Source organism: Pan paniscus, chromosome 10 (genome assembly GCF_029289425.2).
Source record: "Pan paniscus chromosome 10, NHGRI_mPanPan1-v2.0_pri, whole genome shotgun sequence".
NCBI lineage: Eukaryota > Metazoa > Chordata > Mammalia > Primates > Hominidae > Pan > Pan paniscus.
In genome coordinates, this window is record NC_073259.2 from 73,944,709 (window position 1) to 73,969,825 (window position 25,117).

The following is a 25,117-nucleotide window of genomic DNA, read 5'->3' on the forward strand; positions in this document are numbered from 1 at the left end:
AAATTTGAGATCAGAAATGTCTGTTCCCAGGAATAGGAAAAATATTTCCTTTTTACTTATAAATTTAGCCTACTTTCACTAGCAACAAGTTTCTATGATGATAGCCGTCGTAGACATCTGGAGACAAAGATCTGTAGAAAAATATAACCTGAGAATATGGTCCAAGGGAGGATAGCCTGACAATTGGAAAAACTTAATAATGAAAGATAAATAAAATTTTCTAATCCTGTTATTAAAAAGGCATTTTTATATGCCTATTCCCTGAATGTGTCAGTACTTTGAGATGGAAGTTTGGAACAATAGGAAGAAGCTTTTAGTGAGGTAAAGGTTTGAATTGACTCCTTAAGATCATTTTGAGATTTTTTTTTAAGAGTAGGGATTGTTAAAGTAAAACCAAAATGAAAATAGCAATTCACATTGAAATAGTTGACAGCAGCTAAACCAAGAGATAAGTAGTGCATTGAATTAAGAGATCAGATTAGATTACATAATGACTTTGTTCCTTTTCTAATAATAAGGACTTAAAAATAATCCTTGATAACTGACATGGTACATCAGTCAGTTGTTGTCAGTAAGCAAAACATACATGAAAGCATCTCTTGGAGCCGGGCACGGTGGCTCACGCCTGTAATCCCAGCACTTTGGGAGGCCAAGGCCGGCGGATCACAAGGTCAGGAAATCGAGACCATCCTGGCTAACATGGTGAAACCCTGTCTCTACTAAAAATACAAAAAATTAGCTGGGCATGGTGGTGGGCGCCTGTAGTCCCAGCTACTCGGGAGGCTGAGGCAGGAGAATGGCGCGAACCCGGGAGGCAGAGCTTGCAGTGAGCTGAGATCGTGCCACTGCTCTCCAGCCTGGGAGATAGAGAGAGACTCCGTCCATAAAAAAAAAAAAAAAAAAAAAAAAAAAAAAAAAGGAAAGAAAGAAAGTAGCTCTTGGCTTTTGTATTCAAAGCCAAAGCTAAGAATGAATTTTGGCACTGGGTAGTACTGCAAGTCAACTTTCTGAACAGCATTTTCACCGGCTGAATCATAGAGTGGAATATGCATTCACTCTTGAAAAGACAGTCCCATTAGTATTCCTACCCCAGAACACCTAACTTTGGGCTATAACTGCACAGGAGAAGGGTGTACAGAAAGAAGGAGGAGGGGGAGAGATAGGGCAAAAGTTTCAAAGAACCAGCCAGTGCCTTGACACACAACTTTGTACATGGTAAAATAAAAGACAAAATTTAACTGAGGACCTACTAAGAGAGTATAATAAGGAGATCTATTGCCCAAAAATTATTGCCAGCTTTTGTTTTCTGTTTTAAACACAACTATAAAACAAGATGTTGAGTTGCCAAGCTTTGTCCCTCAGTATCCATATACAGAAATAATGAAAGAGAATGAGAATTCCAAAGGGTTGCCCTTCCCATGATTAAAATATATTTTTCCATATTTCTCAATATCTATGCTCCAATTAAGTTTGTATCAAGAAGGAAGGTCCTCCTAGAACCTTCCACTTAATCTCCAATTACCTATTAGCTATAGATGTTTTACTTGTTAATGATGGTTTAGTATTTAAAGATGATGCTTTCTTGCATTAACTGAAGAGAGCTTAAAAGCATAGCAATAGTATGAGAATTTCTCTAAAACCTAGGGGAGGGAAAAGGAGAAAAGCTACTACAGTCATTATTCTCTCCAAATGTCTTGTCTATTGAAAGCAGTATGATAGAAGAAGTAGAGAAGAAAGGGGAAGGAGAAAGATAGGGCAAAAATTTCAAAGAACCAGCCAGTGCTTTGAGACAGAAGTTTTTTTTTTTGCTCATGGTTAAAAAAAACAACACTTCACTAATGAGCTGATAGGTTATTTTTTAGTTATTTTCTTTTGATCTAAATAACATTATTTTTCTTATTAGGATTTAATTGATTAAGCATGAAGATATTAGCAAGTTACTTCTGTTTTAATTAGGTATTAAGCAGCTTGATCATTTTTAGAGTGACAGGCTGTAGTGTTCACTCATCCATGAACAAAAATTGCATTATAGTGTTCAAACTACTTAAATGGGAGTGGTGAATATTATTTAAATATTTTGTGTAGAGGAAAAATATTTAACTACAAAATAATAATCTGCTATTATATAAAGTTTAATCTCCTGTAATGGAATCACTTGTAATAGAATAGGCAAATAATTCTCCATGTCACCCCAGCTGAAGAAGAGGTGAAAACATGACCTAACCCTGTCTAATGAGATGGCCTCTTCTGGGACTCTGATACTTGACCAAAAACAGAAGAAACTATTGGATATAATTCATTCATCTCAAAAGGGCGTCAAGATCAGACTGTTCCTGAGGTTCTTACACCCTTATACCTTTTAGGAGTTCATCCCCCAAAAAGATGTCAGGCCACCAGGAAGCCACAGCCATTACTAGAGTAAACAGATATAGACTGTCCCTCAGAGAAAAACATGGTTTCGCTGAAGCCACAGGAGTCTGCTGCATTCCTGTATAGGAACATTTGGAAAATGCAGAGAAGGGAACATCCCCATGGGAAACCCTCAGTAAAGAAGAAGAGCCCCAGACTCCCATCCTTCAGTAAGACAATTCTGGGATGCATTCTGTTTGCTTCTCTGAAATGCTAGCTAAATAAAGCCACAAATGCCTACATCAGCAACCACAATATTACATCCTTACATTTGTTATTCCTCCTTCTCTGGCTCACTCTAACCATTCTCTCACTCTTGCCTCCTGGGAGCACCTCCCTAACTAACTATCCTGTCTCATACTCTGCTTTGAGTGAAAACCAAACTGAAACATCTCTATATTTTATTTAATTATCACAACAGTCTTGTGGGGTGGTATTATTTTCCACATTGTAGAGGCTGAGAGGTTAATTTGTCCATTCAATTAGTGAAATAGAGGGGGCTTGAACTCCAATCTTTCTGATTCTAAAACCCATGTTCTAACCATTATGCAAAACTATCCAAACACTACCAGATGAATGACAATAAGAGTTGGACATATTACTATATAAATGATATTTAATGTGTTTTGTTTACTACTTATACATGTTCCTTTGGGTGATAGCACAAAAAAAAAATTCACCAATCATTTCATTTCACTAAATGAAAGGACAAAGCCATGACTAAGAAGGAGATTAATCAGATGCTCAGCTTTTTCTCCTCTTTCAATTAAAATCTGTTTTCAAATTGCCTATGAAGACATATCATAGTGTTTATTTGTTGTTGTTGTTGTTATTGTGTATTACAGCAGACAATTGTTGTTTTTGTCTTTCCAGCTTCCATTCTACCTTCTTTTAGTGAATACACACAAATTTTCTTTGGAAAATTCTGTTCCATTTTCCATACATGTACTTTAAGTGGCACGGATCCAAAGCCTGGCCAGTGACAGCTAAGAGACTCAGTTTCCGAGGTTTGGGGTTGTGTTGTTGTTTTCTTTTCTTTTTTCTTTTCCTTTTTTTTCTTTTTTTGAACCACTAGTTAAGACTGGAACAGCTGAGGGCCACAATGAAGGGCAAATCTGACTGCAAATAAAATTAAGTATGAGGGAAAAGATGATGGAGACAGAGGTAAACTTTTTAAATTCTAGATTGAGATAAGCAACTTCATACTTTTTTTTCTAAATTCAGTTTAATTGGACTTTTGTTGCTTATAACTCTTTTCCATTTTATTCTCCATGACCAGTCTTCTAAAATCTCAGGCTAAATATGATTTTTTAAATCACCTGGTAAAGCCACCTAGGTAAAATTTGGATGCTCAGTTCTTGTTCCAGTGTCTGCCTTCCAGTAACAACAAGTTCACAACCTCTAAACAAAGATTATCCTTAAGGTGCTTGAGAGTTTTAAAAATCCTAGTGAAATCTTTGAGTGTCAAGCCATGAAAGGAACAAACAAAAATAATATATACTAAATCCCTTAATTATAGAGTATATTAATATAGGTTGTTTTATACCATGTTGGCCAGGTGAGCCTTACTGGGAAGATGAGATTTAAAGGAACACTTAAAAAAGGGCTAAGGAACTAGCCAGGAAGATACCTAGAGAATTGAGTTACTTCATACACAGAGAGCAGCTAGAGCAAATGCCCAAGTTGAGTATGTACCTGGCATGTTCTAGGAATTGCCAGGAGACCACCATGGCTGGAACTGAATGAATCAGGATGAGAGTAGTAGGAGATGAGGCCCAAGAGCTAGAGGACTGGTGTATATTATGCAAATGTAAAAGTCATGTATTAATTAGCTATTGCTGTATAACAAATGATCCCATACTTTAGCAGCTTTCTTTTTTTTTAATATAATGTCAACTTTAGATTCAGGGGTACATGTGCAGGTTTATTACATGGGTATATTTCACAATGCTGAGGCTTTGGGTGTGAATGATCTCATCACCCAGGTAGTGGGCATAGTACCCAATTGGTTGTTTTTCAGCCCTTGTTCCCCTCCCCCTCTCCCCACTCTAGTGGCCCCCAGTGTCCATTGTTGCCATCTTTATGTCCATATGTCCCTAATGTTTAGCTCCCACTTATAAGTGAGAACATGCTGTGTTTGGTTTTCTCTTCCATCTTCACTTAGGATGATGGCCTCCAGCTACATTCATATTACTGCAAAGGACATGATTTTATTCTTTTTTATGTCTTTTAGAAAGCTTAAATAGTTGTAAATATTTATTATCTCACACAATTCCTAAGGTTTCAGAATTTGGAAGGGGCTTACTGGTGGTTCTAGCTCAGGGTCTCCCATGAGGATGCAGTTGTAATACTGACTGTGGGGGAAGTTATTTGGAGATTTGACTGGGGCTGGAGGATCTCCTTCTAGGATGGTTCATTCACATGGTTCTTGTCAGAGGGCTTCAGTTCCTTGCTATTTGGACAGGTCCATGGGGCTGTTTGAGTATTCTCACAAAATGTACATGGTTTTCTCTGAAAAACTGATCCAAGAAAAAGAGGCCAATGATATAACGTACTTTGCAATCCAGCCTCAGAAGGCAAACATTATCATTTCTTCAATACCCAATTATTTACACAGGTAAGGGCCATTCAATGTGCAAGGAAATTACATATCAAGTTCCAGGGGTCTGGGATCATTGAAGACCATATTAGAAACTGGCTACCCCAGGTCATAATAGGAATATGGGTTTTACTATGAGAAAAGTGGGGAGTCATTACAAGGTTTTACATAGAACAGTGATACAATCTTACTTTTATTTTAAAAGAATTACTCTGGCTGCTCTTTTTGTTTTGTTTTTTGAGCATAATTTTATCACTTGTATTTATTTTTAAGCAGTAGAATTTGACTATGTCAAAGAAACTGAAGCATGGGAATTATACAGTTCACTGCTTAGAAAGGTGTTGAACCAATACTATCATTATCCCACACAGATAAAGAAGAAAAAACCAGGAGGATAATCCTGTTTTCCAAGGCAGTGGAAAATGGTCATTTCTAACATTTGGGTTGGGTTTTCCATAATGGCTACTCCTACTGAAATTAATTATAACAACTTATTGAGCATTTACTGAGTTTGTAGGTACTAGATTGAAAAGAAAAAAAAGATCCCTGTCCTTAAATATATGTATATAATATTTACTCTTCCATATATAAAATATATATATAATATATTATATATAAAATATATATAATATATATATAATATATATTATATATAATATATATTTTATATATATATAATATATAATACATAATATATATAAAATATATATAATACATAATATATAAAATATATATTATATATATGTTTTATATATAATACATAATATATATCATATATATAATATATATGATATATATTATATATGATATATATTATGTATTATATATTACATTATATATAAATATTATATATTATATTATATATATTTATATATTATATATATTAAATATAATATATACAAATATTATATATATTATATTTATTATATATGGCTGGGGTCAGTGGCTCATACCTGTAATACCAGCACTTTGGGAGGCTGAGGCAGGAGGATCACTTGAAGCCAGGAGTTCAAGACCAGTCTGGGCAACATGGTGAAACGCCATCTCTACCAAAAATACAAAAAATTAGCCAGGTGTTGTGGTGCACACCTGTAGTCCTGGCTACTTGGAAAGCTGAGGTGGGAGGACTGCTTGAGCCTGGGAGGTTCAGGCTGCAGTGAGCTGAGACTGTGCCATTGCACTCCAGCCTGGGCTACAGAGTGAGACTCTGTCTCAAACAAAAACAAAACCCATAAAATTATAATATATAACATAACTGTGTAACCAATATGCAAAATTAAACAAAGAAATGAAAACACAAGAAAGTGTTTAGTGATACAGTAAGTACAATTGAGGGAGGCAGCTGGAGGTGAGCGGCTGCATTGGGTTCAAAGTGTTCAATGGTATGGAATGAAGCTCTCAGCAGCCCTCGCTAGACCCAGACTCCTCCTTGCCATAGTCTTCTCTTGGGGCACTGCATCCTGGGTCCACATTTCTCCAGCTACTAGGGTCCTGGATGCTATTTGGGGGGGCTTGAGTTTAGGAAACAGGGCAGTAGCATGAGACATATTAGAAAGCCAACTAATCGAGGTAAATGATGACAGTAATCTGGTGGTAGCAGTAGAAAGAAGAGGTTAGATCATGGATATTTTTGGAGGTTGAGAACAGAATTTCATTTTTTGTGGGGTCTGAAAGACTTAAAAGAATCAAACACAAAATTTTGATTAAGCATCTGGAAAGATGGAGTTGCCATCAGCTGAGAAGGGAAAGCAGTTAGTAAAGCACGTAGGTGGGGCAGGAAGAAGGCGAGTCGAGGAGTTCAGTCTTAGAAAACTGAGTGTGATGTGTCTGATAGATGTTTGACCAGAGTAGTCTAGAATTTGAGACAGAGGTTTTTTCCATAGCACTATAAATACATGTATATATAATATTTCAAGCCATGAGGCTGAATAAGATCACCAAGAGAGTGACAGTGGAACAAAAAGAAAGGAGTTCCAAGGGCTGAGCCATGGGGCTCCCCATGAAAAGAGGAAGGAGAAGAGAAAGAACCAAAATGGAAACCCAGAAAGAGCTTTCAGTAAGGTAGGAAGAAATCCAAGAAAGTGTGGTGCCTGGAATAGGAGTGAAGAAAATAAGAAAGATGGGTGATTCAAATGCCATTGATAGGCTAAGATTAAAGCAGAGATTTGACCATGATGCATGGTGATCCAGGTGAGCTTCAGGGAAGCAGATTTGCTGGAGCGATGTGGGCAAAGGCCTGATTGAAGTGGGTTAAAGAGAGAATACGGAGGGACAAATTGGAGATCTGACTATGGATAACTTTTTCAAGCAGTTTGCTGCAAATAGAAGCAACAAAATGGGGCAGCAAGCTGGTGGGAAAAGATAGATCAAGAGAAAGTTTTTTACTTTGAGAGAAGTAACATCATTTTTGTGTGATGATACAGTGGAGAAGATGGATAATATAATATCGAAAGGGAGAATTTCTCAAGCAATCCAGTGAGAGAAGATGAGTTCTAGCACACAGCAGAGGGGTTGACTTGAGATAGGGACATGGATTGTCCACCCATTACCATGACCTCCTACTCAGCAGGAGGTCAAAGTGTGCAGGGGCAGGTGCAGCAGATGGATTGAAGTGGTGATGATAATCTCTGTAGATTCTCCTGTGAATGTTCCAATTTTCTTATTGGGATTTGAAAAGAAAAAAGTATTTTAAATCCTTATCAAGGGCGTGGGAGAATGAATTTTTAAAAACATCTAGTATGATTGCCTTGCAGAATTAAGGGCCCACTTCTAATTTAAAGTCTGTGTGGCTGTGAGTTTTTCTCCAGACAGTTTTAGCTTCAGGGTTGCAGACATAGAGTAGGCAGAGAGTTGGATTTAACCAGGATTGTGGATCTGCCAAGTGAGTGAGACAATGAGGCAGGAGCATGGGAATGGAGGGTGTTTTCAAGGGAGTGACTACAATGATTAACCATAAAATTTAATCTGGAAGAATGTGAGGTCAATAAAAAGAAGGCAAAATCAAAATATCAGAGGTCCTATTAGGGTCAAGGGACTGTTGAGGCCCTAATACTAGAGAGAGTGGACTGAAAAGGTAAGACACAGCGGTCAGAGAGTAGAATGTTTGAAATATCGGTTATGAAGGGGTCCGGGATATGACCACAAAATAGTACCTAATAAGGTGAAAGACAAGATCTTTGGAAGAGGGATAGTTAAGGAACTGAAGGCCAAAGTGTAGAAAGATCATATGTACATCCATTGAAATCTACAATAATTAAGGCGGGGATATTAGTAGAGAGACTGAACTTGAGTCTTCTATCACCAAGAAATCAAAGGAAAGATCCCAGGAATCCATAACTGACAGCAATGATGAGGGGAAGGGTTGACATCATGTGATAGCCTAAGATTCGTGGTTGGTTGTTTTTAGGAAGGAGGTAGAGAGAAAGGTCTGAAAGCAGCAATGAGGACACAGGACAACATCTACCCCACCTTCAGGTCTTTGGTATAGAGCTGGGAGGAAAAGCAGCCACCATTAGAGAGGCTGTTGGGAAAATGTGACCTTGGGGAGGAGTCGACTTCTCCTTAGAGCAAAAAGGTGAAAGAGGATGAGGCTATGGGGGATTTTGCCTTCAACAGACTCTGAATTCAGAAAGCACAGTGGATGAGTTTTAGGACTTGGGGAGGAGTGAACTAAATAAGGCAGTGGTTTTTCACTGGGACCACAAACATCAACATCACTTGGGAACATGTTAGAAAAAATTCACATCCTCAGGCCTGACTTCATGCCTACAGAATGAGAAACGAATTCTGGCCCAGCAACCTGTTTTTTTAACAAACCCTTCAGGTGATTCAGATAAACACTAAAGCCTGAGAACCACTGAGCTAGGGACAGATGCTCTTGGGACTTAAAGGATAGGAGAGGAGGGTGACCTGGGAGGTTTTGTAGTAGCTGACATAATCATGGAGAGAGGACATATGAGATTATTCCTGGATTCCAGGCAGATAGTTGGGACCAGTCCATGAGTGTTGGGGAAAGGAAGAGAATAGGGAAGAATAGGTTTCTGGGAGTCTGTCTTCACCCTTGAAGGCCTAGAGGGTCATAGATACAGAATTTCCTCCCGTCTTTTCTTAAAGGGTTTCTATTTGTGCATATTCTCACCATACTGAGCTTACCCGCTCCACTATCTCTCTCTTCCTTCTTTCCATTTTTCTTGATCAATGATTTTGTTGTTGTTATAAGTAACAGAAAGCCATTGTAAGCAGCTTCAATGAATAAAGGAGATGTATGCTATGGGCATAAAGACCCTGAGGTAGAAAGCCCAGTGGTACCCATGTGTGCATGTGTGTGTGTGTGCGCATGTGTGTGTGTGCATGTGTTCATGTGTGTGCATGTGTGTGTGCGTGTGTGTGTGAGAGAGAGGGAAGGAGAGAGACTACATGGCTTCCACTACATACTCTTTTTTCTCTCTGGGCATCCTTATGCTGTGCTTCCCTATGCTCATGCTTGACTGATAACACTCTCATGAGCTAATGAACATTCCTGCATCTGAGTTGCAGATTGCCAGGACAGCCTGGGTTAGGTAAGTACCTGATCAGCTATGGCTTGAGATGTGGTGTCAAAAAATGCAGACATGGCTGCCAGGGGCCACAGTGTGAGCAGGGTTAGGAGGGGTCATTTGCCAAAGGAGTGTGGCAGGCTGGGCAGCCACTGGAAACATGCTTACAACTGACACTTTGGTCTAAATTAAGGAGTTAACATAATTTAGGTGGATAAATACCTGGTAACTTTTTTTTCAAATGGTAAGTGGGATAGCACTTCGGCTAAGCATTGCTTTTCTAACAGTTTTAAACACTGATTTAATAATTTGGGAGAGAAAAGTTCCTTTTTGTAAAATAAAAGGTACCATTTATCTGAAATTGTAACATACATATTTAATAGACTAAAGTATTTTCTCTCATTGACTTAAATAAGCTAGGCCTGTCATTCTGGGTATTTATAAGACTGCTGTGTGTGCATGCATGCACAGGTATATATTTTACGTTGTTATATGTGTGCTCACCAACTTTATCTGCATGTCATAGAACTTCTGCAAGGTAGACTAGAGTGTATTTCATACTTCCAGCATCATCACACAGACACCTTTCCCAAGGAAATCCTCCAAAAATGAATTTTAATTAAGTAAGCCTTTCTTCTTCTCAGGCTCCCAAAATATTTAATTCAATCAAATTTTCTGAATTTCAGAAACACTTTTTATTCTTTTACCAATTATTTCTGGGTATATTTTACAAAAATTCCTTTACAAATATTTCTGAGACAAAAGAAAGGCATGGAGGCCTAGTATGGCTGAAGACAAATGATAAAGCAGACTCAAAACATGATATGAAAACTAAGCTTAGAAGAGAATCTCTATATGATCAATTGCCTACATCTATGTTTAAGATCTTTTTTCCTTCCTTGTCTCTCCCTCTCTGTGTTCTCACTGGGTCTGTCCAAATGCCATACTCCCTTTTTTTTCCCCTGATTCACTTTCATTACTTGTGATGATATTTTCTCTTTTATGTGTCTGGAAAATATTTGAACAGCATTTGTAATGTGAGGCATGCTCATGTTTTTCCGGGTGAAACGTCTGAGACAACAGTCCAATATGTTTATGCAGAACAGATATTGGATGTTCCACAGATTTTTAAAAATACAAATGTACTGCCCTCATTTTTTATCTTAACTTATCCTTTTCATGAGATATTTGAAGAAAATAAAAACAGAAATAAAAGCTTCAAAACAACAGTCCAGTCGTGTGGTGGATTTTTTTTTTTTTTCAAATTGATCGTGTGTCATTGCCTCGATGAGGCCAGAGAGAGTGAAGTGCATAGGTGTTTCTGATATTTTCATAATGTTCTGGATTTGGATAACATTTCTTTATCCTGTTTATTGGGAAAATACTTGGACTCAGGTTATTTAAGTTATTTTTTGTGATAATATTACTAAACGGGGTAAAATGCCATGGGGAATTTCTTAATTCATGGTCATTTTCATTTTCAGTATATTTCCATTTTATTTGTTGTTCTCTCATAGAGGCACAATGAGGTGAAGAATTTATTCTGATTTGCAAAGACCTGAATTTTCCTATCATTTATGCAAATAGATGAGGTTGAGGGCAAGCCCTTTGAATCAATCATGCTTTACAAACACAAACTTTGAGAATCTAATGCTAAAACAAAGGCTTGCTATTTGAAAGTTTTAAGTGACTGTATTTCTTGGTAACCCTCTCTTCACACACCTACACACAAACTAACACAATGAGTTTCCTTTCAGACTTTGCCATCATTATAGTTACATCACTTACATTGTCTGTCCATTCTGGACATGGCAGATCTGATACTACATGAAGTCAAAATCAATTAAGGCTTATTGTGCTGTCAGTTGATATTTTCTTTATGCAAGACTTCTTTAAAACCACGAAGCCAGGAATGAATGTTGAATTAAATGTGTATATTTTTTATAATCACACTATTTGCCACTAACATAAGCTCTTCATACAGAAAGAATTCACAGGATGTAAGTCTCCCATGCATTGAAGTGTATCTATAGGAAGAGGGACAAATTTGCAAACAAGAGGAGAGAAAGAGAGAGAGAGAGAAAGAATAGGTATCAAGTTTTGAGTGTAAATATTTTACAGTAATGCTTTAAATAGGATAAAGATATTATAAATCCAGGTAGTATCATTGTAGCAGAAAAACAAAAATGAAGAGCAGAAATAGGCAGAGATAGACAGAAACCCAGTGGATAGAAGTATTTCATTCCCTCAGAGGCTTAGAGAGAGGGGTAAGGGAGAAGTAGACATAAAGAAGTAGGAAAGGGAAGATGTGAAAAAGAGAGGGAGCCTCCATTTCATGAATGGGAGGGTGGGGTTCTTCCCTGCCCTTCCAGATCTTCAGGAAATTGAGAAAAGAAAGGAAACCAGATGGCCCTTTCCCTCACCCTCCACATCCATCATCAAATCCCATCAGATCCATTGGAGAATACTGTTCATGCCTGCCTCCTTTGCCCCACTTTGTGCCCACAATGCCAGTCCTCCCTGGCACAGGGTAGCTCTCCACCAACTCATCACCTCCACCCTGGATTCCTGCAGGCACCTCCCAGCTAGTCTGTCGGTCCTACCACCCCAGTCTGTTCTGCACCTAGAAGCACCACTCGTTTTCCAAAAACAACATCTAATCTTGCCATCTCCATCTTTTGTCTTCAAAGTAATATTCACATTCCTTATCCTAGCTTAGAAAACTCTTTCCATTTTTTCCATGCCCACCTCTCCAGCCTCCCTCTTCTGTTGGAGTGAGGGGAGGCAGGAGAGTTATATCTTTACCCATAGTTCTGATACTAGTTGCATCTCCTGGATCACACCACACTCTCCTCAAATTTCTGTACCTACCTACTCACTGCTCCTACAGCCCAGCATAGTCTCCCTGACTTCCCCTCCACCTTCTACCCCTACGTGTCACTTAGTTCAGACAACTCCCTGAAGTCCTAGTCCCCAGATGCACTTTAACTTGTCAGAGGAAGAAGAGGATCCATTGAAGAACTTCTTATGGGCAGAATAAAAATGGAAGCATGTTGAAGTCCACCCCTACATGTAGACATTCTCCTTGTCTGGCTCACTCTTTTCCTCTTTTGGATCAATTGCATTTACAGAAGAAGGCATTTGAGTAGACCTCAACCCATGGGGGGATAAGCATCCAGGTGGCTTTCTGCCATTGCCCCCACCAGACACCAGCCAGTTGCCCAGGGTTCAGTCAGCATTTCCTGTTGACTTGGAGCAGTTTACCCCATGGAGCGTCTCAGGGACTAAGAGCACAGACCTCCACCCTCAGCCTGACAATCTGTCTCCGTGTTGAAAAACAGTTCAAGGTAGCACTTGAGACCAAACGTGTCATTTTTCTTGTCAAAATGAAAGCTGTAAATTTTAAACCTAATGCTTAATGTATCCAGATATTGAACACAGGGACTTTTATCCTCAGCTTAATGGTGTGTCTAAAAACATCAAAAAAGATTACTTAAAAACTCTGGGCCTCAGAGGTCCTATAAAATTACATGAAGCACCACCGCCCCCCACCACCATCTCCTCCAAGTTTTAAAAAATGTATTGAAAAACACTTGTGCAACAGATGAACTCCTTTTTTCTTAGCCTCAGATGTTAAGACTATGTACTTGATTGCTGGGGGGTGGTTAAGAAAAGCAATAGGATAAGATGAAATTTTATTAGATTACAATCTAAAATATTAATAGCATTCATGCTCCTGGGAAAGGATGGCTAACTTTATCCAGCATATTCTTGAACAGGAAAACGTAAACGTATGGCTTTCTCTCTCTAATATCATGCAACGATAAAGAAGAGCAGCATTTTTTAATTTTTTAAAAAATATCAGATATTCATAGAGACCTGATTGGAATGGAAAAACAGAAGAAGGCACATGAAAGAAGTAGAGAGATAGATGCAATTATTTTCTCCAATAAAAGGAGACTCGAATTAAGAGGTAAAGGGGAATTGCAAGATTTTAGGGATGAGGAAGTTATAACACTGGACCCTAGGAGTCTTGTCAAAAACTCAATCACAAGTACACACTAATCTGAGACCTTAAAAATCCACCCATAGCCAGAGTATCCATGGTCAGTTATGTGGCACAGTTTGCTTCCCAAGTCTTACTGCCATCACTGCAAAAAATGTTTGTTGGCACAAACAGAAATCCTCATTTCCTCTGGGCTATAAAAAAAAGTGGTGTTTAGTTTTGTTGTTTAGTTTTGCTTACAATCATTATTTTTCTATCCAGAGAAAATTGTGAACCAGGAAGTTTAGAGGATCAAGAGTCCTTTCAGCTGTGATATGAAATCTGACTTGATTCTGTACACTGGTGCCTATTCTAGAGAACAGAGTTGCTAATTAGGGGGACACGATGTTTGGGAAAATGACAAGCTTCCAAGTGCCTCCTGAATTCAAAATTCCCAACATCTTTAAAGCACTATAGATTCACAGATGGTAATAGTATCATTTGCTTTACTCGCCTTAAGAGTGCTCTCTGATGTATCTGTTTCTGACATAAAAACAACTCTATTATAGGTCCCACATTTAAGAGTCTTAATTTAATGCCCTAACATTTTGGTGCATGTCTGGCTTACCTGCAGCAGCCTTATTAAGAATGACTCCCGGGCGAACGCAGCATCTAATGGGTTAATGAGGCTGGGCAGCCTCAGCCTGCTAGCAGCTGCTTAAGCAGCAGGCTGGGGAAAGCTCTGTTGATTTTCATTCTTCACTGCTGAGTGATGAAGGGCAACCTATATGCGAGAAATCTAGTCAGGCCACAACCTGTACTCACATACAAAAAAAAAAAAAAAATGTAATTCAATTCATGCCCCAGGTCAACAATTCCTCCATGATCTCTGATATAAGGGTAAGGTCAATGCATTTACAGTATATATGGGGCTAAAATCAGGAGATTTGGGAGTTTAGCCACTATTTTGATTATCCTCTGCTGTGGAAAATCAGGACTCTAGGAGCTGATCTAGAATCCAAATAGGTCTTTGAGCAGTGATGTATATCCCAATTAATGCTATTGACACCTTCAGCAATGATATTTCTTAGCTGATTATTTTGGATCTCTGAACTCATTTTGGGATACAGATTCCCAAATTCTATTCCTAACTAAATACAGTGCTCTACTGCCTAACAAAAATATATTCAAAGATGAAGAAATTTTAATGTTTCATATTGAATAAATTGAAGTATAAAATAAATTTGATATTTTAATTAAATAAATTGAAATGAGTCCTTCAAATAGTGTTCCTTTGTTCATTTGATACACCTGAAACATCTCCTTTGGTTTGGCTTCACTGGGTAAAAGAATCTCCTGGAGAGCTTGTTAAAACACAGATTCCTGGCCAGGTGCAGTGGCTCACGCCTGTAATCCCAGCATTTGTGAGGCTGAGGCAGGACGATCACTTGAGCCCAGGAGAGGCTTGAGCAACACAGAGAGACCCCGTCTCTACAAATAAAAAATTAGCCAGGCATGGTGGCGCATGCCTGTGGTCCCAGCTACTTAGGAGACTGAGGTAGGAGGATCACTTGAGCCTGGGAAGTTGAGGCTGCAGTGAGCTATGATCTTGCCACTGCACTTCAGCCCAGGTGACACAGAGAGACCCTGTCTCAAAAACCAAAACACAGATTCCTGAGATCCACCTCCAGAGTTTCTTATTTAGTGAGTTTGGGTGGGGTCTGAGTGCTTACATTTCTAAAGAGCTCCCAGCCCATACCTGCTACAAGTCCACAGACCACACTTTGAGAAGCACTGTTCTAGGCTCCCACTTTCTTAATGTTCTTCTTGCAATGTGTCCTTTGCTGGGGTTTCCTTTTCCGGGTTTTCCTTTTCCTCATGACATCTGACTTGGCATGCACTAAGGCTCCACACCTGTTCTCCCTTTCCTCCCAAGTTATCTCACTCAGTCCCATGACACTATGTGATATCGCTAAACTGATAAAACCTGATTTTGTCCCTAAATTCATGATTGTATATTTACAGTCATTCCTCCCTTGTGTGCAGACAATACCTTCCAAGACCCCCAGTGGATACCTGAAACCAGTGCCGAACCCTGCATATACTACATTTTTTCCTATATGTACGATAAAGTTTAATTTATAAATTAGGCACAATAAGAGATTAATGACAATAATTAATAAAATAGAACAATTACAACAATATACTGAAAGAGAAGTTATGTGAATATGGTCTCTCTGTCTCTCAAAATATCTTATTGTACTGTGCTGTGGATAACTGGAACCACAAAAAGTAAAACCGTGGATAATGGAGGACTACTGTACTTGCCCCTCAATATCTCCTGATTCTTCCTTAAACTCCCAAAACTGATCCTCTCCAGTGTTCTCCAACTCAGCAAATAGCACGAGCACTTAGGAAGTTGCTCAGGCCAAATCCTTAGTCATCCTTAACTCCTCCCTTCTTCTCATCCCCTCCAACCCATCAGCAAGTCTTGTTGGCTCTCCTTCAAAATATAGCCAGAATCTGGCCGTGTCTCCCTAGCTACCCTGGCAAAGCCACCATTATCTCTTGCCTGGATTATTGTAATCATTTCCCAGATGAGCTCCTGATTAGTTCCCTTATCTCCCACCTCACTACCTTTACAGAGCAAACAGCAGTTCTTTAAGGTGTAAGTCAGTTCTCTTCACTTGTCTCCGTTAAGCCCTCTCCAGATAACTTAGAACAAACAGCTGGAGTTCTTACGCTATCTCATAAAGGTCTACGTCATCTGACCACGTTCCCTCGTACTTTTCCCACCTCATATGGCAGAAGTTTCCCCTCACTCACACGCTCTAACCACACTCACCTCTCTGTTCTTCTTTTCACACACCAAGCCTGTCCCTGCCACAGGGCTTTACACATGCTGTTTCCTCTGCCTTAAATCCTCCTTCCCTGGTTAGCTACAGAGGCCAGCTTAATCCCTTTTTCCAGGTTTCTGCTCAGATGCCTACCAAAGGTGCTTCTCTCTAAATGAGCACACAACCCTAATCTGTATGCTCTTTCAGAGAAAGCCCCTTACGGTAGACATCTGAGAACCCCATTCTCTAACCCTCTTGACCTGTTTCACCTTTGTTGCCTCAGCACATCTCACCCCTGATGACTTATTTTATATGTATTTGTTCATTGTCTGCCTCCCTTCACCAGAATGCATGCTCCAGGGAAGGAAGAAACTTTTTTTCTCTCCACTTCTATATTCCCAGTGCAAGAAATAGTACCCGGCCTGTTGCAGGAGCTTGATATATATTCAGTGACTAAATAAATAAACTGATTGAAAAATGAACATTTTAGTTCGTCAAAAGAATTATTTTTTTTCCTCTCTAGATTTGATCAGTTATTTTATTTAGCCTTAGTCACTTTTAGATGCAACATTTTTACAGTATTTACTTCAAGGCAATTATATGGATAATTTGCATGAGTAAAAATTATCCAAAATACTAGTCACACAAGTTTTCAACAAAATTCTAAAAGACTATTTTACTCCATCCCCATTTCACCACACCCAATTTTTGCTTGAGCCCATGGTCCCCAGAAGCATTAGCCTGAGAAACAGTCTTTTCGAGTTACCCTCGGCACAGAAAAAGCTGCTGAGTCTATGGATCAAATTGATTGGCCACAGGTGGTCACAATGTTGGACAAAGAATGCAAATTTTTAAACACTGGTAACTGCATAGAGTAATACTGCCTGTTTGAAATGCCACTGCAGCTGATTAATGCAGCTCAAGAGTTCTCACTGTTGATAAATAGAAGAGATGGTGAAAGTCTGAGAGTTAGGTAAAGGAACCAGTATTAAATTAGCTTTGGAAAAATACACTGCAATACACAGCTACCATTCATCCCTTGCAGTGAAAAACTGTATCAGGGCTCAAAATGACTCCTCTCACTAACTTTCCACCCCACTCCATTTAGTTTAACTGGATTTAGGTTTAAATGCTTTATACGCTGAATTTGACTGTCTTTGAGCTTTTTAAAGAGTAATGACATTGATAGTCGAACCTATGGACCATGTTGCATGTTTTCTCATGTTATTTGTTGGACTGAAGCTTGCAATGAAAAGCAACTATTAAAAAAATAAATGTGTGTGGAGATTAGAGTCCACATTTTGAAATGTCAGTAAATACAGTATTTATACGACAGATCATAATGACTTGTAAAAGGCAGCCATATGTGTATCAAGCTCTCAGTCTTCCTAATGTTTTTTTCTTAAAAAGAATATTTTATTTTTAAATCTGAAGAACACGACACTAAATGAAAACTATCTTCCAATTTTTTTTGAGGAATTCAGAGTATGATCAGAGGTCCTCAGCCCATGGACTTATCCTTTTCAAAGAGAAACTGGGGAGACATGTCCAGCTTGTGCACTCCTGACATATCACAACATTTAGAGCAATAGATTTAAAAAAAGGAAATCAAGGATAGAACATTAGAGTCAGCTCCTCAGTCTTTAATGTACTGTTTCACTACTTAACCGTGCCTAAAGGTAGTTTGCTGGTGTACTTTTACAAATAGCACCATTAACAGAATTTTACATGCTTAGGTCACTTTACTTTGATCCCAAAGAAGTCTTAAAAACATTGTACAAACAACAGACTGGAGGCTACGTCCCTGAAAGCCACTTCTGGGGAGGAGAGGTGGTCCCTGACATAGCAACAGAACATGCGGGACAGTTTCAAACAAAGAACAAAGGCAAACGAGGGTCCTTCTGAAAACCGCCAAGGATGTTAAGTGTTTTCAGAGAGTGAAATCAAATACAACAGCATAAGGCCAGTGGAGAATTTTTCTAGGAGATAGAACCTTTGCTTAAAGTGATTAAGTACTTACTGGTCATCATAGACCTCCAAATTTCACATTCCCATATACATAAACTGAATCTCCAAATGCACTGAAATTATATCTCAGGCATAAGCTTTCTTTTGTTCTCATGCCAGTTTGTAAGAGATCTTTACATGAACAAAAGCTTCTGTCTTTACAATAACCATCTTTCTTTAGAAAAGGCATGCAATATACTTTTGGGATGCCAAATCGCACAATAGAGAAAACCAAATAATTCCAGTGAGGTTTGATGAGCCCTCAGAAAATCCTACAACAATTCTAGTCACCTGTCAATCAGGAAGTAGCTCATAAAGAATTGTGTGGCATTGCTACGGTCTATTACCTGTGATATTCCTTTTGGTTCACTTGAGATTTTTTAAAAAATATATAATGAATGCATTCAATAATTGTTTGAATTGCTGCTGTGCATCTGTCATAAATGGTTTATGGATAACCATCAATTGGTTCTGCTCATCAGTCTAACAAGTTCAATGTACTACTCAGAGCAAAGGATGACTATTTATTTAACAGCTCTTGGCAGGAAAATTTGTTGCATGCCACAACTTTACAAAGAACATTAAAATCAATGACAATTTATAAACCAAAGGCTGGGAATTATGCTTTGGATTCCCATAATTCATCAGAATAAAGCTGTCAGATATCTTTTATTATAAATTAATAGCATGTTGTCTAAGAGCACCATGGCACAGATGTTTTGCCAGTTCAGTACTGACATCTAGTGGACAATAAAAAATATTTCCCCATCTTTTCTCAGCTCGATTTTCCTTTTTTCCCAAAAGATGTTTGTTGTTGCTTCATTAGTCAGATTTTTGTCGTGCAAGAAAATATATTTGAGTTGAAGTTTTGTGTATTTGTATTTGAGCTAACAAATATGTCACAGGTTTGAACTTTTACTAATAAACATTGGCAACGTGTGCTTAACGTAATTCAAAAACTACTCAGCTAGCCACACCTTTTTTTTTAAAAAAAATCTTCTTCTATATTATAAATATATTAGTACTTGTTATATTTGGGGACTTAATTTTTTCCAAATCTTTACTACTAAATCAACTATACTATATTAAAGTAACAAACTTTTAACTCTAATATTCTCATAAAGAAATAGAAATATAGTTCCAAGATAAGCATTTACTTAGCCTGCATTCGATTAAAATCTAGGATCAATTTACTTTTTGTGAACTTGTATCTTCAATTTGATGCAACTTATGAATAACCAATATAGTGCAAAGAAATGACTTACTTAAATGCATCGTTTGTGATCTTGCTTTCTTAAACAGTACTTTCAGGCTGATCTACACAATAGCATTCCATGGTCATTAACACATTCAAAAGCTGAGAAACATCCTACTGTGCACTGGCAACCTCTCAGGCACATGGTCTTGGCAAGAGTCCCACCCTGGAACATGCTAGGATTTTTTAATGCTCCAAGTAACGGACAAATCTGAGGCTTTCCAAGCTTTCCAGGATATCACCTGATCTGAACTCATGCTGGATATGACTTTCTAGGGAGCTAAGGAGGCTAAGATGTGCATTCTTTTCAGAGTCTTTTGGTATTTAGAGTACCTGAAAGTGAAGCAAGGAGAAATGAAACTAGAGTTTATGATGTACCTGCTTTTGTATCTGGCACTGTGATCGGCACTTTACATGAGAAATTAATAGAGTACAGGTCAGGGATGAAAATTAGTGTTCCAATTTTATACACCTTAAAAGGAACATGAATACACGCTCTAGTGCTGGCATCAAGCTGAAATTTCTAGGAGACAGAATGGTATCTCTTTATAATTTGATTGTTACTAGAAGACAACTGGTGAAACTCAACTAAAATCATAATCTGCACCATTCCACTCTACCAAACTATAAAATGGTGAGAATGGTATTTGAAACCACCTTGCAAATTTTGTGAAATTCTATATAATCTATTTTAGGCTACTTTGAAAGCAGTGCATTACAATTATTTCAGAAGACCTATGTGATTATTATGAAGGTGAATAAATAGAACATAATATCCTCCCATGATAAAGAGAAATCAACTCTTTATAGTTCTTTATATGAAAGGGGGGTGAACCTGCTCAAAGCATAAACCCACAATTTTTATACAATAATATGAAAAGAACTGTTTCAAAGTTTTCATGGTTTTCTCATGTAACAAACTCTACAATCCTAGTCCCTACCTCCAAATTATTATTGGAACATCTTTCTCAATAAGCTTTTCCAAGTCATTAAAATAAAGACAATGCATGAATAAGGACAACTGAATAGCATTTCATCAACTAACATGGCTCCTCAATGGGTAGTTTTTTACATTACTAAAAGACAAATTAGGCTGCCTTCTGCTATCATAAATAACCAGTTCTTTTAATAAAAGAACTATTATCATACATTAGTCTTTGGCCAACATTTCCTTATTTTTAAAATAATTTTAACTCTCTAGTTATTCCAAATCCTATTTTCATCTTAGCTATTGACCTACTCAAACTATCTCTCAGGAACATTTGAAAGATCCTCATTGACGGAGAAATCCCTAAATGCTTAAGTACACCTGCCACAGTCAGACCTGGAGGCTAGAATATGAAAGCACTGGACCATGTATCAAATGCAGGTCGAGAAGCTCAGGGTGGATTTTTTAAGTGAAGAAGAAAAAGCTTAAGTTGAACTAAAGAAGAAAGAAAGAGAAGAAAGAAGAAAGAAAGAAAGAAAAAGGAAGGAAGGAAGGAGAGAAAGAAAGAGGGAGGAAGGAAGGAAGGAGAAAGAAAGAATGAAAGAAAGAAACAAAGAAAGAAAGAAAGAAAGAGGGAGGAAGGAAGGAAGGAGAAAGAAAGAATGAAAGAAAGAAACAAAGAAAGAAAGAAAGAGGGAGGGAGAGAGAGGAAGAAAGAAAGAAAGAAAGAGAAAGAAAACAAACCACTTATTTGGAAAGCATAACAATAAAAAGGGACCTATAGATCTTGAAGGAAAGATCATGAGCAGGAGACTCAAAGCTGAACCCTAATCCCAGGACAAGTCACTCACTGTCCTTTTCTATACCCGCTGCTGTTCAGGCAAGTCAGGACCAAAAACATAGCAGGAAAACCGTAGACCCACATGGGCGCCTCCTCCTGATCCACACAGGATAAAGTTCTTAGTCATAACAAGTTTTGTTAAAGCCTTCTCCCCATTCCTATTATTTTAGGTTGTGATTGAAGTAGATAGAATCATCATGCATTAGATCTGGAAGGGACCTCAAAGAACACTAGTCTAACCTCAATCGCAGACAAAAAAAAAAAAGCCTCAGAAAGATTAGGGGTGTTGGAGGCCAGTAACATGACAACTGAGTTCCATAATGCTGTGGGGTATGGGGCTACCAGGGTTGAGACTGTAGGAAGCCATCAAGTCCAGAAGGACTCAGGCCAAAGGGATAAGTTAGGGCTAGGAATAAAGACTGGACGATAGCCACAGGGAAGTGTGACGACAGACAGGGAAGGCCTGTCCCAGAAGTATGTGGTCAGGCAGAGGTGAGATCCCTGAATAAGGAAAGCATCCAGGAGCAAGGACTCATCCAGGCACCAAATTCCAGACCAGACTTTATTTCAGAATTCAAATAGCATGTGAGAAGTCAAGGTAGGCAGCACAAAAATAAGGACAGCAGAGCAAGGCAGATGGATAAGAACCCAGAGATCCACAAAAGGAAAAAATACATTCAAGCACACAATCAAAGCAAGACTTAGCCCCACTTTCTGCTACCTGAAAAGGACTTCAGAAAACAAAGGTAACTCCGACCCAGGCTGAGAGATTTTATAAAGTTCTATGGAAATAGGATTCAATCCCAGCCCAGCTGAATTGGCAGGTGTGGGTGGTAATTGCAGGACCTGGACAAGGCGATGAGTACAGTACATAGGTATTAAATGACTAGAATGTCAGGAGGGCAGATGCTAACAGAGCCCAGCTTAGTCTAATATACTATAAGTATTGGAAACCTCAAATTAATAAGGTGTGCAATTTATACATACACACAAGTTTGTGTTTGCACACACATGCGAAAACTACAACTTGATAATCTGGGAACATTTCATGTTCAGTTCTTCTTATTTCCTCTCCCTTCAACTTTCAGTCATTTTATTGTTTGTTAATAGTCTTTCCACCACCAATCCCCAGTGCACTTTAAAATTATTTTCCTGGGTAAAATCACATCTTCTATTTATTTTTCAACTTTGTTTATAAAAATGTCTAATTTAAGGTGTCATTTGCTGAAGAGCCAGGGTACATATTTATTTAATAAATGTTTATGCTTTTTTGAGTCTGTCTTAGTACTCTGTGTCCAACCAGGGGCTCCAGAAAAGCACGTGTGGTGCATTCAAATCAGTCTGTGATCCAGCTGAGAATTTTGAATCTAAAGATTGAAATTTTACCTGACCACATCAGACACCATCTTTTTACTGAATATTAAAAAATTGAGTAAACTTCTAATTAAATGGGTTAGTTTAAATGATGAAAACCAAAATTAAACTTGTAGGTATTTTTAACTGAATGATTTCAGGTTAATTAGTGATTAGCAGCAGAAAGGAAACTGTGTGGTTTATTAAAAAATGTATTTAATCAATGATTTATAGTTAATTAACTTCACTTAAATCTCTCCTTCAATCTGTCACAAATATTTCTATCTTTGAATTTCTTAATAAAAAGACAAACTATTATTTGGAGAAATGGGTGGAGGTGGGGAGACAATTGAGAACTCCAATAGCTTTCTATGTATTCTTTTTGATATTTTATCTGCAAAGTTTTCATAGTTACACAAGAACCACATGTTGATGTTGTGTGATAATCCCAAGCAGAGATATCAATTACTGTAACTGATGAAATAACTAAATATCAACAGTAAAAGGACCTCCAAGATGGCAAAAAAGAACATCACAAAGGGGGGAAAATGAGTTGCTGGCCAATATGTAAACAAGAATTTGATTCTGTTTATTTCTTCCTTCCTTCAGATATGTTGAAGAATTTCTTTGTACCTTATATCTCTCATGGTCCAATTTAATATCTTTCTGCTTTTTAGAAGGTGTTTTATGTAATCCATTGGAATATTTCCAGGAGAAGAGTGAGAGGGAGACAAAAGAAAAGTGGGGAGAAAGACAGAAGAGAATGAAAGAGAGAAAGAGACACAGAGAGAGACAGACAGAGAGAGAAAGAAGAGAAAAAGATGGGGAAAGAAAGAGAAAGAAAAAAGGAAGGAAGGAAGGGAGAAGAAAGAAAAGAGAGAGAGAGAGGGAGGGAGGGAAGGAAGGAAGGAAGGAGAGGAAGAAAGAGAGAAAGAATGAGAAAGAAAGAGAGATAGGAAGGAAGAAAGGAAGGAAGCAAGAAAGGAAGGAAGGAAATGATTCACAGGAACGTAAGGCTTAATATATAACAATGTCCTTGGCAAAAGTTTTGCAATGCTCCACTCCTGGCTTAACTTCTATTTATTTTTGTAATAGTAAATGTTATGAAAGTAGTGATCCTTGAGAAAGAAGACCTATATTTTGCTCCAACGTCAGTATGTCAAAGACAGAACAGTACAAATTTCCCTGAAGTCTTGTGTTTATTTTCATCCCTGACTTGATCTTTTTTCAGAGACTACAAAGCCAATCAAAAGAATTTCTGAAACTCAATAACAAAAGGCTTATCATTTTACAAATTGTCAAGGCCTCTCCTGTGGTGCACCACAGCAGAGGTGTTGCTCAGGCACATTTTCACAAACTGTGAAATAAAGGAAAATTATTGGGAAGATGAGAATTTGAGCCCCGTATCTGGTTGTCACGTGTTGCATCAACCCAAAGAATCTGCCAATGATAGAAACAGGACACAGAGAAACTCTAGGCAGACAGGGGCAGGTCCCTGGCAAAACCCCACCTTCAAGCTGAAAAGCCTGAAACCCAGTGGCCCAAAGTGAGAACTTCCATCCCTGTGTGCCCACTCTCTCTCCTGATTGGTTCTTTCTGAATAGTGTCTTTACCAATCAAATGTTGCCTTTTCCAAAACTACCTGTGGCCCACCCCTGCCCACTATCCTGTGCCTATAAAGACCCCAGACTCAGCCAGTAGAGAGGAGAAGCATCTGGACATCAGGGAGAAGTCACCTGACTTCAGAGATGATGGCTGGACATCAGAATGAGGCAACTTGACTTTGGAAGAGAGGGAGAGAGGTGGCTTGACTTCAGGAGAGAGCAATCTGCCATTCCCATCCCCTTTCCAGCTCCCTTCTCTGCTGAAAGCCACTTTGATCACTCAATAAAGTTCTCCACATTCACCATTCTTCAATTCATCTGCATGACCTCATTCCTTTTGGGCACCAGGCAAGAACTCAGGATGCACCAAGTACGGGTACCCAAAAAGGCTGTCACACTGGCCCTTTGCCCTTGCTGGTGGAGGGCAACTGCCCCACGTGAGGAGGCAAAGAGCCCACTAAGCTGATAACACTCTGCTGTCTGTGGACAGTGGAGCTAAGAGAGCATTGTAACACACCCTCTGGAGCCTTGGGGTCATAAGCACCCCCACCTGGACTCTGCCACAGGGCCTGCATGGAGTTTGCTCCTACTGGCACTAAAGCAGCCAGCCGGTTCCTGCACTTGCTCACTCTGGTTCCCACACTCATTCGTTCACACACTGCCTCCCGTGAGGGGTTGAACAGGGTGGGCTGAGTAAACAGGCCACCCCTGTCGCGAATCTCACAACGGGGTCAAGAAAATATCCTGCATTACCAAGTCTCCTT

At 38.6% G+C, this 25,117-nt stretch overlaps 1 long non-coding RNA gene across 1 annotated transcript in view; it reads right to left on the minus strand.

The window, feature by feature from the left end:
- LOC117975475 (uncharacterized) overlaps nucleotides 1-14,952 on the minus strand; it is a 184,969-nt gene extending 170,017 nt beyond the window's left edge. The window contains exon 1 of the long non-coding RNA XR_010108841.1: nucleotides 14,157-14,952. This is a non-coding gene — a long non-coding RNA (uncharacterized LOC117975475). The remainder of the gene's footprint in view (nucleotides 1-14,156) is intronic.
- Nucleotides 14,953-25,117: the final 10,165 nt, after the last annotated feature.